The sequence below is a fragment of the Cetorhinus maximus genome, chromosome 4 (genome assembly GCF_964194155.1).
Source record: "Cetorhinus maximus chromosome 4, sCetMax3.hap1.1, whole genome shotgun sequence".
Taxonomy (NCBI): Eukaryota; Metazoa; Chordata; class Chondrichthyes; order Lamniformes; family Cetorhinidae; genus Cetorhinus; species Cetorhinus maximus.
The window spans coordinates 161,923,426-161,940,237 of NC_135882.1; the positions used below are offsets into that span (position 1 = coordinate 161,923,426).

General features: G+C 47.3%; 1 long non-coding RNA gene across 1 annotated transcript in view; it reads left to right on the forward strand.

Moving 5' to 3' along the window:
* Nucleotides 1-3,259: 3,259 nt before the first annotated feature.
* The window catches only part of LOC144680013 (uncharacterized), a 773,835-nt gene continuing 760,282 nt past the window's right edge, over nt 3,260-16,812 (forward strand). Inside the window, exon 1 of the long non-coding RNA XR_013576470.1 lies at nt 3,260-3,325. This is a non-coding gene — a long non-coding RNA (uncharacterized LOC144680013). The remainder of the gene's footprint in view (nt 3,326-16,812) is intronic.

Consider the following 16,812-nt stretch of genomic DNA (forward strand, 5'->3'; position numbering starts at 1 on the left):
TCACCCCAGATTTGGACTAAGTGAGGTAGCAGGCAGGTAAAATAACGTCGTAACCACCGGCCGCAATGGCGGCTTTTCACATCATATCATCCCAAATCCGCCATATTAATTACGCAATCCCGGGAAACACACCATTTCCATGGCAGGCGGGCTCTCATTGCTCGCCACGGCATCACCTCGTCGCTTCAACACACTGGGCACCATATTTGATGTGCAGCCACACGCACACCTCTCACTGCTTCCAGTCCACGGCTGCTGCAAAGAAGACATGGCCCCGAAAGGCAAAAAGACTGCAGCCCCCCCAGTTTCAATGACACATCCCTTGAGCGCCTTTTGGACGCAGTGGATGTCCTCACCGTGATGTCCTCTACCCTCGTTCTGGCTGCAGGATGGCAGCAACCGCATGAATCTGGCTTGGGAGAAGGTGGCAGCGGTGGTCAGTGCCAATGACCTGCAAAAGAGGGCAGCCACCCAGTGCAGGATGAATGGCCTCATCCATTCCACCAAGGTAATTCACTCTCCTCATCACTCTCAACTCACACAGTCACAAACCCATCACACATCCACAGGGATCTCACACCTCAAGGGACAACAGCACTAACTCTCACACACACACTCACATTTCCATCAGGCTCATACCCTCTTGAGCTCATATCCTCATCCTGTCCCTGGCTCTGCTCACCATACAAACATTCCAGGCAGTGCCATGTGTCCTGCTCACACTCTCTTCATCTGTTTCCATGCAGGAGAAGCTGGCTCACATCAGCAGGAAGAGGTCCCAGACCGGGGGTGGAGTTGCCCACTTAAGGCCCCTCACTCACTTTGAGGAGTGTGCCATCGCGCTGACTCATGAGGGCATGGACAATGCCTGCGGCGACAGTGGGGTCAGCAGCAAAGGCCCTCATCCTTGACATCTCCCCAGGTGCTCTTTCCCCTCAAGGAGTCAGGCCGGGGCCCTCGGGCACCCAAAGGGAGGAGGAGCGGCTGCTGGACACCCCTGGGTCATTCACTCAGGAATCCTAGGAGCTGTCCACTCCCTCTGAATCCCCTTTGCCTGTGACTCCCTCAACCTCATCCTCTTTTACTGCAGAGGCAGCAGCTGGCCCACAGGAGGACAGCCTAAGCAAGATGGAACCCTCAAGGCCTCAGCTCTCCAGGGGACGCACGCCGAATTCATCAGAGGTAACAGGGCCAATTATTGCACAGTTTGTCTCCACCCCTGCTGCGGATGTCAGTGAAGATCCTAGAAGAGGTAGTAGGCCTGGAGAAGTTAAATTCTGATCACGTGGTTGAACAGGTGAACACATTTTGTCACTTTATAATCTGAAAATATATTCACTTTGACTGATTAATATGTAATGGTGTCTTTCAGCTTCATTGACAGGCTTCGCGAGTCCTCACACTGCAACCCGTCCACTAGCAGTTTAGCTGCACACAGCAGGACCACAAGTGATTCTGGAGGGGGAAGTGTGTGTGTGGGGCAGGGCCTTTAGGAGCCTTGTGCAAACACTCTCCCGCGGACACGGAGCCTTCCTCCATCACACGCATCTCACTGTCCTGAGCATTTTCAATGCTGCCTGCTGGGGTTCCCTTTCAGTTGTCCATCTGAGTTGACCTGCATCTCCACCCACCCACTGACTGCGCTCCCATGCAGCACCTGCGCCCGTCCAGCACGAGGCTCCGCTCACTTTTAATTTTGACAACAATGGTTGTCGTCAAGTTTTGGATCAGCTCCCCCGTCCATTCCCCTCCCCCAGTCATCCATGTCCTTCCCCCATTGCCTTCCCCCTGGCATCACTTTCCACTCCCCATCATCACCTACCAACCTGAGCCCTTGTCTTTCCAGGATGTCCAGATAAACTGCGCATTCCCTACCTTCCCGAGAATCCCACCCCATTCACATTGACCTCCCTGACCTCCTCCTTCTCACCCCAGGGTCTGTGTTTGCCTCCAAGTCCGCACCAACCACCCTCACCATCCCTGCTACCACCACCATTACACCCTCACCCGCCCACTCCATCGGCTGACTCTGCCCCCCTCATACTCACCATTCCCTCCTATCACATCCATGCTCAATTCACTCCCCAGGAGACAGTCATTCACTCCACAGTCCCTTCCCTTGCACGTTCACCTGGACATTTCCCCCTCCATCTCCCTTCTCCAGCCTTACTCCCTCCTCCCCGGAAACCATTCCCCTCCTAACTCCTTCCTGCCCCAACACACTCCCCCACCGCCCCACCAGACACCTTCCCCCCTCCGAACTCCTTGCTCTCTCCAACCCCTTCCACTCTCCAAACTCCTATCCCCTCCAAACTTCCTCTCTTACACCTTCCTTCCCCTACCTCCCCATTGTCACATTCTCTCCTGTTACACCCCCCTCCACCATACTCCCTCCTCCTCCTCCCAACCTCACCCCCCCGACACCTTTGTTCCCCACCCCAGCCCCACCCCCCCAGTACACCTTCCTTTCCCAGTCACACCTAGACCTACCTCTTCCAAACACACCCCCCCCCCACTGACTCCCCCCCCCACCGTACATCTTCCTCTCCCACTCAACTGGACCTTCGTCCCCCCCCACCCACCACAACACCCGACAATCATCTCTAGCAGCCCATGGCTAAGACCGTGATGAACCGAAGCAGACCTGAGACATCAAAGTGACCTCCCACCTTCCGTGAACTGCTTCGTGGCAGAGCCACGTCCATGGGAATCCACCCAGGATACGATGCATGTGTCCCTCCAGGGTCCGGTAGCTGTAGGGCTCCAGCATCTTCTCCTCGGATGTCTGTGATCTGAGCAAGGCCCCAATGATAAGTCCCGGCTTCTGCACATCACACTTATCTGGACGTGTTCTGGCCCGGCGTGTTTTCCCAACAGTATAACGGTAAATCTGGTGTGGCGGGTGGGGGGGTGGGTGGGTACAATTCCGGTCAGGCCTTACTTTGCATCCCATTACCGGGAGGCAAAGTGGGTTCACATCGGCCTCTGGCAGGATTGGCGTTCTGCCAAGGCAGATCCCATCAAACAATCCTGCTGGGCTTTCATGCTGCCGTGAAACCCATTTTTGGCCTTCTCGCCATATGGTCCCCCCCTCCCGCCCGCCATGACGCCCAACGCCAACGGGGCGGGAAAATTCCGGCCTTAGTCTCTGTTTTACGAAGTCTCTGTTTTTAAAAGTTAAGCTCAGGCTTCCAGTCGGTGGATTAAAAATCTTCTTTTTCGTCATTCTTTCATGGAATGTGGGTGTCGCCGGTGAGGCCAGCATTTGTTGCCCATCCCTAATTGCCCTTGAACTGAATGGCTCTCTAGGCCTTTGCAGAGGGCAGTTAAGAGTTAAGAACGTTGCTGTGGGTCTGGAGTCACATGTAGGCCAGACTGGGTAAGGATGGCGGATTTCCTTCCCTAAAGGGCATTCGTGTACCGGATAGATTTATACAGCAATCAGTGATAGTTTTATGGTCACCGTCACTGAGGCTAGCTTTACAATCCAGATTTATTTATTGAATTCAAGTTCCACCAGCTGCTGTGGTGGGATTCAAACTCTGTCCCCGTCACATTAGCCTAGGCCTCTAGATTATGAGTCCAGCGACCTACCAAGATACCACCGTATCCCCCAAATAAAGCATGTTGACATAAAGGATGTTTTTGTGCCAACTGGTTTTATTATTTCAATAGGAACCACTGTACTGACCTTTCATTAGGCCAATAAAGGTTGAACTTTAGGGCCCCTTAAGTAGGGTTAAGGGGGTTATACCAACTACTCACACTGCTAACTGGCAAAATAAAATCTCAATGGTGCTTTAACAATTTTTTTTTTTAAAAGCAGTAAAACTTAATACTCCATTCATTATTTTGAAAAATCCACACAGCATTAATATAACACACAACAGCTTCGTTAGAAACCAATAGCAGATTTGCTCTGAGCATTGTCCCTGCTGTTCATTAGATTTGAATTTGCCCATAGACATTCTAGAAACATAGAAACATGGAAACTAGGAGCAGGAGTAGGCCATTCAGCCCTTTGAGCCTGCTCTGCCATTCAATATGATCATGGCTGATCCTCTATCTCAACGCCATATTCCCGCACTCTCCATACTCCTTGATGCCCCTAATATACAAAAAATTATCAATTTTTTTCTTGAATATACTCAGTGACCCAGCCTCCACAGCCTTCTGTGGTAGAGGGTTCCACAGGCTGACCACCCTCTGAGTGAAGAAATTTTTTCTAATCTCAGTCCTAAATGGCCTGCCCGGAATCCTGAGACTGTGGCCCCTGGTTCTAGACTCCCCAACCAGGGGAAACATCCTCCCTGCATCCAGTCTGTCTAGCCCTGTTAGAATTTTATTCATTTCAATCAGATCCCCTCTCATTCTTATAAACTCTAGCGAATATAGGCCCAGTCAAACCAATCTCTCCTCATATGATAGCCCTGCCATCCCTGGTATCAGCCTAGTGAACCTTTGCTGCATTCCCTCTATGGCAAGTATATCCTTTCTTATGTAGGGAGACCAAAACTGAACGTAATACTCCAGGTGTGGTCTCACCAAGGCCCTGTATAACTGCAGTAAGATGATCCTACTTCTGAATTCAAATCCTCTTGCAATGAAGACCAACATACCATTTGCCTTCCTAAGTGCTTGCTGCACCTACCTGTTTACTTCCGTTGACTGGTGTACAAGGACACCCAGATCCCTTTGTACATCCACATTTCCCCAATATATCACCATTTAAATAATACTCTGCCTTTCTGTTTTTCACACCGAAGCATATAACTTCAGATTTATCCACATTATCCTGCATCTGCCATGCATTTGCCCACACACACAATTTGTCTAATTCGCCCTGAAGCCTCCTTGCATCCTCCTTACAACTGACAACCCCGCCAGTTTTGTGTCATCAGCAAACTTGGAAATATTGCATTTGGTTTCCTCATCCAAGTCATTTATATATATTGTGAATAGCTGGGGCCCAAGCACTGATCCCTGCGGTACACCACTAGTCACTGCCTGCCTCCTGTAAAAAGACCCATTTATTCCCACTCTCTGTTTCCGGTCCGTCAACCAATTCTCAGTCCATGCCAGTATATTACCTCCAATCCTATGTACTTTAATTTTTCCCACTAGCCTCTTATGTGGGACTTTATCAAAAACCTTCTTGAAATCCAAATACACCACATCCACTGTTTCTCCCTTATCTATTCTACTCATTACATCCTCAAAAAACTCCAATGGATTAGTTAAGCATGATTTCCCTTTCATAAACTCATGCTGACTTTGTCTAATCCCGTTAATGCTTTCCAAGTGTTCTGTTACCACATCTTTTATAATAGACTCTAGCATTTTCCCCACTACTGATGTTAGGCTAACTGGTTTGTAATCCCCTTAACCCTACTTAAGGGGCCCTAAAGGTCAACCTTTATTGGTCTAATGAAAGGTCAGTACAGTGGTTTCTATTGAAATACTAAAACCAATTGGCACAAAAACATGCTTTATGTCAACATGCTTTCTCTGCTTTTTCTCTCCCTCCTTTATCAAATAATGGAGTTACATTTGCCACCCTCCAATCTGTAGGATCTGCTCCAGAGTCGATAGAATTTTGGAAGATGACCACCAATGCATCCAATATTTCCATGGTCACTTCCTTTAGTACTCTGGGATGTAGATTATCAGGCCCTGGGATTTTTCAGCCTTTAACCCCATTAATTTCTTTAGCACCGTTATTTTACTAATACTGATTTTCTTCAATTTCCCCCTCTCACTAGACCCTTGGTTCCCTAACATTTCTGGGAAATTATTTGTGTCCTCTTTTGTGAAGACAGAATCAAAATATGTCAATTCTTCTGCCATTTCTTTGTTCCCCATTACTTCTGACTGTAAGGGACCTGCGTTTGTCTTTGCTAATCTTTTTCTCTTCACATATTTATAGAAGCTTTTACGGCCAGTTTTTTATGTTCCCTGCAAGTTTACTCTCATACTCTATTTTCCCCTTTTTGGTCAATATTTTTCTGAGTATTCGCACGGCAAGCTCCTGTCAACCAACTATCCAAAAAGCACAGCATCCTCTACAGGGCATTTATCAGTTGGGCAAACAGGACTAGAAATTGTGTGTCAGCTTAACCAATCAGATTCACAGGTCATTAATGAGCAACGCAGAGTCTGAACCAGGGAGTGTCAGTTAGAATGGTTCATTCAAAGTCAAATCAGGCACAGAAAGTGAAATAAAGAGAGGAAAGAGAGAGAGAAATAAAAGAGACAGGAAGAAACCATTTTTTAAAATGTTTTTAATTAGATTAATTTAAGTTAAATGTAATTAATTAATAATTAAAGCTGAAGGAAAACGACTCCACACTTGTAAAAGTTAACTTTCAGTGCTAATGTGGTTAACTGACAGTAATCAAGACTTACCTGCCAGGGTGCTTACCTGTCCCTTCTCTGTTAGCTGACGTCCAATCTGTGCATAAATAACAGTGAGTTTTATTAGTCTGAACTTTATTTTACCGCAGCATCCAGTCCAATGTGTCTCACCCGAGATGTGATCTGAATACAGTAATAACACTGGTACACTGAAACACTGAAAAATAAATAGCTATTAGTGGCTTACAGGGCAGTAAATTCATTCGAGGCTTTGGCGACATCATTAATTAGCCAGTTCATAAACATCAACAGAATCCACAAGGTTGAATTACAACTTGCACTCACTGTCAGCTATTAGTGATTCACCATAAAATGTAGTGAATGCATCTGCAATTTCTATTCATTTTCTGACCTTTCCTAGTCATACATAGTGGTCACATTGAGGTTCAAAGTGCAATTATGTTGTTTACTCAAGGCCCCATGATTGTTCAATACTGCCCAACGACCCGTTTCAAAAAATAATCTGAAGGAACAAAGGGAAACTGGCTGAAAGAAAATTAGCCCTGTCTTGGATTTCTAAAGCTGAACTCTATAATGATTTGATAAAAAATAAACATTGCACACATCTGAGCTGATGTCCTTTTGGTTAGAACAATAAAAATATGGACTCTGTTCCCTATGTTCTTTGACAAGAGCTCAAGAAACCCATTCCCTTTTACATATCTATACAGACTATTTAAAATTACTTTGAAATATTTAAATAGAAGAAATCATATATCACATGGAACTGTTTATTGAGGCGTTCTCGTAAGTTGATATTGAGTAAATAACTTTTTGAGCTGCATTTCCAAAATAATTCAAAGTAAACTTAAAGATATTACATTTGTTAAACCCACTTAGTATTAATTTTGAAATAGGCACTCAGTAAGTCTAACAAATGAAATACTGTCCCCCTAATAGCTTCAGAAATGCTGCCTAGTGAAGCAATGTTCCGATGCTGATTCTATTGGGTGTTTAGGCTGTAACAGTTCTTCAGGCATTCTTGTTAGTGTCCAGTCATGTCATTAACAATTTTTAAACTGGACAAGTTGCTGAGTGTACCTAAAAGTTGAAATGATCTTTTCCATGTTTTAACACATAAAGGAATGGTAAGAGTCTAAAACAATAAAATGATTCAATCACAAGTGATGAATGATCTAAAATCCAACTGAGAACTGGTGAAAAATCTGTTCCACTTGCCGAAGATTATTTACAACCAAATGCTGTCAGCAGTCGAAAATTGAAGTAAAGCCTCATCTCCGCTGTCCAAGCAACAAAATTTGTGCTCGGTCCCTGCTGAGAAGAAATTTTTTGACAATGATGTAGGCTGAAATTAACAGAGCATGAAGTGGCTCCCATGGGCAGGGCAGAGACATTCTGGGATCTGGATTCACATCCTTTATTTTTATTCATTCATGGGATGTGGGTGTCACCGGCTGGGCCAGCATTTACTGCCCATCCCTAATTGCCCTTGTTCAGAGGGTAGTTAAGAGTCAACCACATTGCTGTGGGTCTGGAGTCACATGTAGACCAGATTTCCTCCCCTAAAGGGCATTAGTGAACCAGATGGGTTTTTACAACAATTGACAATGGTTCCACAGTCATTGTTACACTTATAATTCCAGATTTTTATTGAATTCAAATTCCACCATCTGCCATGGTGGGATTCAAACCTGGGTTCATAGAGCATTACCCGTCCAGTGACAATACCACTATGCCACTAAGCCACCACCTCCCTGTCTCCTGTCCCCGCTGGTTGTAAAGTCACACTGCTCAATCTCAGAATAATGCCAAGTGGACACTGGACTATAGCAATAAATTGTTCTTGATTTTATTCTAATTAATATTTAATCGGCAATCTCAGTCAGAGAGGTCATGCAATGGCTGGTGTGGGGAAATTGAGAGTGTTACACTGGTACAATCGTGGCAATATAGCCTCTAGTGCAATTTTAAAGGGTGTGCAAGAGCTGGGAGAACTGGGGGTTTCAAAAGGAAATCTTTGAGGGTGACAGGACAAGTTGAGAAGCCTGTTAAATAAAAGAATCCAGGGTCCACAGCTTTATAAATTGAGGCTTAGGGCAGAATTTCACGCTTTGCGGGTGGGCACACACCCAACCCGATCGGGCATATAGTGCGAGAAGACGTCAGGCAAGCGTTCCGATGTCATTCAGGTCGGCGGGCACTTGCGGGTGTCAGAGCCACGCCCACAATCAATTAAAAGGCCACTTAAGGCCATTAGAAACCCTACTGAACCCAATTTTATGTTGCCCATGCAATTTCGCGCTCATCGCATGGGCAAAATGGGCAGGCGGGCAGCCCACATTTTGCAAAGCCTTATCCAAGGGTGGGATAAAAAGGCTCAGCAGCATTGACAGTGTGAGCAGTGAAGAGTTTAGGAGATAGTTTGCTGCTGGTTGCTTATTCGAACTTCACAGCTTCATCTTAGTTCTGAGCTTCATTCTTAGCATTTCTAGGCTTTGTTTCAGCACTCGCTAGTGTCTCCAAGGCTCCCGGAGGATTTTGACAGTACGGACCCTTCTAGGTATCAGACAGCCTTTTGTCACCCTGGTAATGGGGGTTTCCGCTGGAGGCACCTCCTCTGAGGAGGAAGAGAGGGGCAGAAGGGAGAGGAGGCCACGTGTCCCAATGCAGCTTCCAAGGGAGGGACCTGTGGGAGGAGAGGCGCAGGCACAAGGGGTGCAGGGCCAGCAGATAGTCCAAGGCGGAAGAGGCCGCAGAAGATGCCACTATCCTGCTGCCAGGGTTTACAGGCGGTGATGCAGCTACCTCAACATGTACGAGGTGCAATGCCGAAGGAGGCTCCGCCTTTCAAGGGAGACAGTGACCTCCATCTGTCAGATGATTGGACCTGAGATCAGCTCCAACTGTGTGGGTGGACACCCCATGCCAGTGGCTCTGAAGGTCACAGCGGCCCTCAACTTCTATGCCTCCAGGGGTCAGTGGGGCATCTGTGTGGAGTGTCCCAATCAGCTGTCCACAGTTGCATTAAGCTGGTGACAGAAGCTCTGTTCAGCTGGGTAATGACATTTATTCATTTCCATGTGGACGAGGCCGGCCAGAGGGTTTGCATTTATTGCTGAGTTCCCCTGTATCCAGGGTGCACACATGTGACCATCAAGGCGCCAGCGGGTCAGCCGGGTGTCTTTGTCAACAGGAAGGGATTCCACTCGATAGTTAGATAGTCAGATAGTTTGTGACCACAGGACGCAGATTCTGCAAGTCTGTGCAAGGTAGCCTGGCAGCTCCCATGACGCTTATATCCTCAGACACTCCCAGGTGCTGAGGCTATTCAATGCTCCAGCCCGACTGGATGGATGGTTGCTGGGTGACAAGGCTATCTGTTGAAATGGTGGCTTATGATGCTGCTCCGCCACCCAAGAACAGAGGTAGAGCAGCGTTATAATAGGAGTCACGCCTCCACAAGAGTGGTGGTAGAGAGGACCATAGGTCTTCCGAAGATGCGCTTCCGATGCCTGAACCGTTCAGGTAGAGCACCAAAATACCCCCCAGAGTGGGTGTCACTGATAGTCGTTGCATGCTGCGCTCTCCACAATCTGACACTGGCAAGGGGGGACCCACTGGAGGAAGAGGATCTTTACGCAGCTCCACAGGCCACAGAGGATGAATCCAGTAGTGAGTCAGAAGAGGTGCCTGGTGAAGAAAATGCTGAGGGTGTGGAGGCAGACCTCAGTATCCTTCAGGGAGGCAGGGAAACCAGGGACGCCTCAATCCAACGCTCCTTCAGCTAGGCTGCCAAAGATCTGCTTCGACCTCATTGCCAGGGCTGCCGCCTCCATCCCAGATGTCTGAAATGATCCTTTCATTTGAACCTAAAGTCCACTCAGTGCCTGTGCAATAAAGTTTACAGCCACTCACATCCAGCATTACATACTGGCGTATGCTGCATCAAAAAATTAAAAAGGTGAAGCAGACTCAGGCAATGATGACAAAAACAAAATTTGTCATTTTCACAATCCAAACAAATTAACATAAGCTTCTCTGGTCTTCATTCCCAGACCAGTAAACATAAACAAAACATTACAGAACAGAAGATCACCTGTGACCTCTTGTGCTTTAAACTTACCTTTGTGAGTGCTACATCTTGGTGTCCCTCCACCCACTCTGCAACCGCTCCCCCCACCACCCACCTCACTGGCAGTGACATTGGAGACAGCCTGCTGACTGCTGTCCTGTTAGCCTTGATGATCTTGGCAGTCATCCTCTGGCCAGTGGAGCCTACACAGGCCCCGCCTGGGAGGGAGCGGCCAGTGCCACGGCTGGCATCTCCCCAGTCATTGCAGCCTCATCAGGTGTCACGGTCAATGGCAGAGGAGCGGAGGAGCTGCTGCCGTCATCCAGAGCGCCCAGAGAGGAACCCGTAGAGATGACAAGCAGCTCGTGCACCAACATCAATCGCTCTGGATCTCCCTGCTCACCATTGATGGATGGGCACCTAACTGGGATACTGGAAGCCTCATACATCTCCCACACTGGCACAGACCACCTGAGGTCAGTGCCCTGAGTGAGGGCTTGCAGGTCCAAGCGCAACCCCAGGAACCCCTGATTCTGTCCCTGGAGCTGCCTCTCTATGAGAGTCGCCATTCTCTCAATGGAGGAGGCAGTGCGCTCGGTCATGAGGGTCAACACAGTGCTCACGCTCCACATAGACCCCTCCACAACAGAGACCATGGCACACAGACTCTCATGGATCTCTGCCAGATCCTCCCGCACATCTTGCTGGACATCCAGCATCTGCCGCCTGATAGACGACTCCAGAGGCTCATCATCTGCCTTCGGTTCAGCATCATCCTGATCTCCAGCAGTCCTCCAACTGCTGGCGCCCTGGGCACTCTCTGCCTCTGCCTGCTCCTCAAGTGAGTGTGAAGTGCCCTTACCGCTGTGCACCGACATTCTAGCCAATGATCTAATGCCCACCGGGGTGCTGGTATCTGCGCTGGTGCCTGGTTCAGAGAGCGGGAGTGACGCTAGTGCAGCTGAAATCCGGTGGTCCTCTGACATCGGGATGGCTCTTTGGGGTCCTGCGATTGAGTGAGTGCTGGCGAATCTAAGGGAGAACAACAGCATGTCATTAGTTAAAGTCATCACACTGTCACTGTGCATGCCAGGCACCCTGGTGAGACAATGGAGATCTGCATCATGGTGCCATCATCTTTCAATGATCAATGGGGAATCCAGTTTTGAGGCTCCCATCAATGAAGAGGCTACACAAGAATGTTTGTACCATCCAACACTCTCACCTCTGTGCACTCCACTCTTACCTTCGTCTGACACCCCAGTTTCTCTGCAGCTGGCTGACCGAGGTGCGTGTCACCTCTCCAGCTCCAAGGCATCCTGCTCGAATCTGGTTAGGGTTAGGAGGTTTGGAGGGCCTCTGCCTGTCCCCAACCTCTCAATGTTGTTATGGCTCGTCTTCTCCTGAAAGGATAGAGGAGCATGGATTAGTCCCCTCTCTACCTGCAGCGCCATTGCAGCCGGGCCAACCTCAGGTGAGGAATACCTGGCAGGGCACATCCAAGTCGTGGCCCTGAGCCACAAGGCACTCAGTCCAAGCAGCCAGGGCTCACACCCCCTGGCCAGCTCTAGTGTCATTGGCAGTTCGCACTCAGACTCTTAACACTCCTGAACTCCACGGGGGGGACGGCCAGACCTTGACACTTCACCACACTGATCCATGCCAACACGGCCATGGAAGGAAGGTCATTGATGAAGTAGCAGGAGATGGTAGGGCCTAGGACAGTACCCTGAGGAACTCCTGCAGCCAGGTCCTGGAACTAACATAAAAAATGAAAATGCTGGAAAAGCTCAGCAGGTCTGACAGTATCTGTGGAGAGAGAAACAGAGTTGATGTTTTGAGTCCATTCTTCAGAGCGAGCATACGGACTAGAAACGTTAACTCTGTTTCTCTCTCCACAGATGCTGTCAGACCTGCTGAGTTTTTCCAACATTTTCTGTTTTTGTTTCAGATTTCCAGCATCCGCAGTATTTTCCTTTTATCCTTGAGCTGAGATGACTGACCTCCAACAACCACAACTATCTTCCTTTGTGCTAGGTATGGCTCCAAGCAGCAGAGAGTTTTCTCCTAACTCCCATTGGCTCCAGTTTTGCCAGGGCTCCTTGACGCCACACTCGGTCAAATGTGGCCTTGATGTCGAGGGCATTAACTCTCACCTCACCTATTACAGCAAGAGTTTTAAAACATGAAACATTGTCACATCATTCTTTTAGCTAGAAACTGGAAGTCAGAATTTCTTTTTAAAGGTTACTGGCCTCCATGACACATGGAGACGATCATAACATATAATTCAATGAACATGGGAAAGAAGGTTAGGTTGATTTCAACATGAAGGCTGCCATGAGTTTGTCAAGCACGTCACTTGAACAATCAACTGCCAATCTTTTTTTATAAAACACGTTCCCCAGTGATGTTTTCCCATGATAAAATCAAATGGTACATCAGCGAACTATTCTGTTTGTTCCCATGAGTTTTTTTACTGTTTAAAGCAAATTATCCATCCAGCCAAACCCAGTCCATTCTAAGTGACATGTGAGGAGAAACGTTTCACAGGCTACGGGGAAAGGGAAGCGGGAATGTGAACTAAGCAATTGGATAGTTCTTTCAAGGAGCTGGCACAAGCGTGAGGGGCCCACTGACCTCCTGCTGTGCTATATCATTCCATGATTGCATCACTACTAACCCCAGCAATTCTTCCAGGGTCAGCTTCACTAAAATATCTTTGGCACTCTCCCTGTGATTTTTTTTTTCAGGCATCTAATTGGGAACTGGTCACTGGGAGGCTGGGTATTGATGCGCTACTTTAAATTGTGTGTGTCTTCAGCAGCTTAAACAGCCAGGAATCATCAGGGAGAACTTTGGATTTCGGGAAAGGGAAATCTCGCCCACATTGACAGAGAAGGGCAGTGAAGCCCAACGAAGACTATAATGAGGTTTGGAGCTGAAACCAAAGTGAGCATCAGTGAGCAGGCGATTGCTGAGTGTCACTTGATGGCACCGTCAACGACATCATCCATGAGTAGACTGATGGGGCGGTAATTCTTTGCATTGGATGTGCCCTGCTTTTTGTGGACAGGACACATCTAGGCAACTTTCCACATTGCCACGTAGATGCCAGTGTTTGTAGCTCTACTGGAACAGCTTGGCCTAAGGGCGCAGCTACTTTTGGAGCACAAGCCTTCAGTGCTACAGCCAGCATGTTGTCAGGGCCCATTATCACTGCAGCATCCTGTGCCTTCAGCTGTTTCTTGATATCACACGGGCCTAGATTTTATGCTGAGGCTAGGCACCCCAGTGTAAATTTCGGGTAGAGCCCAGCTATGCTTAGCCAACTCGCCACACTTTAATTTTTCAGGCGATACCCCTTTAAATAGTATGAGGTGGAACTCCCATCCATCACCAGGAGGGTGTCCTCCCTCAAAGAGCTGCCAGCCAATCGGAGGCCGGCAGGTCTGCACACTAGCAGCACCAACCAGGAGCAGTGGCTACTGACAGTACTGCAGGTAGGCAACGGAAGTGGTCTTCAGCGATGGACCTGGATATTCGGGTAAGTCCAAGATCTCGCTGGGGCCAGGCCGACAAGCCCCGGTGAGGATGGGGTGGGAGGCATATTGGACATGGCAGGGTGGATGTGGGGAGGCAAAACTGTGGGAGGAAGGCCTTTTTTAGGCACCGGAAGCCTGGGAAGGAGGTACCACCCCCCCTCACCTCCCCCCCCCCACTCCCCCCACTTCCATCCGCATCCCCCCCTCCCTTTAACTGACTAGCAGACTGCAGGGTTAAACATGCTGAGCTACACTTTGGGCACAGGCTTCTCTCGCTGCCTATTTTATCAGAGAGGTGACCAGATGAGGCCTTTAATTGGGTATTAATTGCCCAGTTAAGGGCCTCAATTGGGCCACAGGCGGGCAAATTTCCCAACGCCTCCCCAGCCGCCTGTAAAATCATAGAGGTAATGGGGGTGGGTGGGCCAACTGCGGGTATGCCAACGATGGCACAGCACCCTAATTTATGGGTCCACCCCCCTGTTTTCCCACTCGCAGGGTGCCCATAAGTTCAGTCCATGGACTAAAACAAATTGGCTGAAGGCTGGCATCTGTGATTCTTGGGACCTCAGGAGGAGGCTGAGATAGATCATCCACTTGGCTCTTCTGAATGAAGATGGTTACAAATGTCTTGTCTGATGTGCTGGACTCCCCCAACATTGAGGATGGGGACATTTGTGGAGCCTTCTCCTCCAGTGAGTTGTTTAAGTGTCCACCACCAGTCACGACCGGATATGGCAGAACTCCAGAGCTTTCATCGGGTCCATTGATTGTGAGATCGCTTAGCTCTGTCTATCGCATGCTGTTTCTGCTGTTTGGCACACAAGTAATCCTGTGTTGTAGCTTCACTTGGTTGACACCTCATTTTTAGGTGCTGTTCCTGGCATGCCCTCTTGCATTCTTCATTGAACACCTTGACTTGATAGCAATGGTAGAGTGGAGGATATACCAAACCACGAAATTTCAGATTGAGGTTAAATATAATTCTGCTGCTGCTGTTGGCCCACAGTGCCTCATTGATGTTCAGTTTTGAGCGGTTTATAGCCCCTAACAGTAGCTACACAGAGCAAAAGGTATAAATCAAGAACTAATGGGGGCTGATAAAATGATATTCCCACAAATTGTGGGAGATTTTAATCTTCATATCAATTGGGTGAATAGAATTGGCAAAGGGAGCCTTGAGGATGAGTTCAAAGAGTGCATTCAAGACTGTCCCTGAGAACAATATGTTCTAAGGAATAGGCTATTTTAGATCTGGCAATATGTAATGAGACAGGATTAATGAATGACCTCTGAGTAAAGGATCTTCTTGGTAAGAATGATCATAACATGATGGAATTTCCCATTCAGTTTTGGGGCAAGAAATTTGGGTCTAAAACCAGTGAACCAGTGTCTTAAACTTAAATAAAGTCAATTCTTGGGCATGAAGACAGAGTTGCCAAAAGTGGACTGGGAAAATAGATTAAAAGGTAAGATGGTAGAGAAGCAGTGTCAGACATTTAAGGAGATATTTCATAATTGTCAACAAAGATATATTCTATTGAGAAAGAAAAATGCTTTGAGAAGGATGAACCATCCATGGATAACCAAAGGTAAGGATGGTAACTACTATTGGGAAAATGCAAAAATTCATTATTAATGAGGTAGTAACAGGACATTTAGAAAATCATTCATACAATCAGGCAGAGTCAACATGGTTTTGTGAAAGTGAAACGATGTTTGACAAATTTATTAGAGTTCTTTGAGGATGTAACAAGCAAGGTGAATAAAGGGGAACTAATAGATGCATTGCATTTAGATTTCCAAAAGGCATTCAATAAGGTGCCATATAAAAGATTACCACACAAGATAAGAACTCATGGAGTAAAAACAAAAAATGCTGCAAAAACTCAGCAGTTCTGACAGCATCTGTGGAGAGAGAAACAGAGACAATGTTTCGAGTCTGTATAGCTCTTCTTCAGTCTGAAGAAGAGTCATACGGACTCGAAACGTTAATTTTGTTTCTCTTCCCACTGATGCTGGCAGGCCTCCTGAGTTTTTCCAGAATTTTCTGTTTTTATTTCAGATTTCCAGCATCCACAGTATTTTGCTTTTATCAAAAGATCTCATGGTGTTGGGGGTTATATATTAGCATGAATAGAGGATTGGCTCACTAACAGGAAACAGAGCATCTGGATAAATGGGTCATTTTTAAGTTAGTGAACTGTAAGCAGTGAAGTGCCACAGGGTTCAGTGCTGGGACCTCAACTATTTACGATCTATATTAATGACTTGGATGAAGGGACAGATTGTATTGTAGCCAAATTTGCTGATGACACAAAGATAGGTAGGAAAGCAAGTTGTGAGGAGGATACAAAGAGTCTTCAAATGGATATAGATAGGTTAAGTGAGTGGGCAAAAAATTGGCAGATGGAGTATAATGTGGGAAAATGTGATTTTGTCCACTTTGGCAGGAAGAATACAAAAACAATATTTTTTTTTAAATGAAGAGAGACTGCAAAATGCTACAGTACAGAGCGATCTGTGAGTCCTTGTACATGACTCATAAAAAATGTGCAGTTACAGCAAGTAATTAGGAAGGCAAATAGAATGTTGGCCTTTATTGCAAGGGGGTAGAGTATATAAGTAGGGAAGTCTTGCTACTACTGTACAGAGCATTGGTGAGACTACACCTGGAGTACTTTGTACAGTTTTGGCCTCCTAACATAAGAAGGTGCAAGTAGGTGAACCCATGCCTCCCCTCTTACGCTCCTAACTCTAAGGTTTGGCCTGAACCCATCCAGGTGGAGAAAATGGTCAATGTTCACAACTCACCCTTTT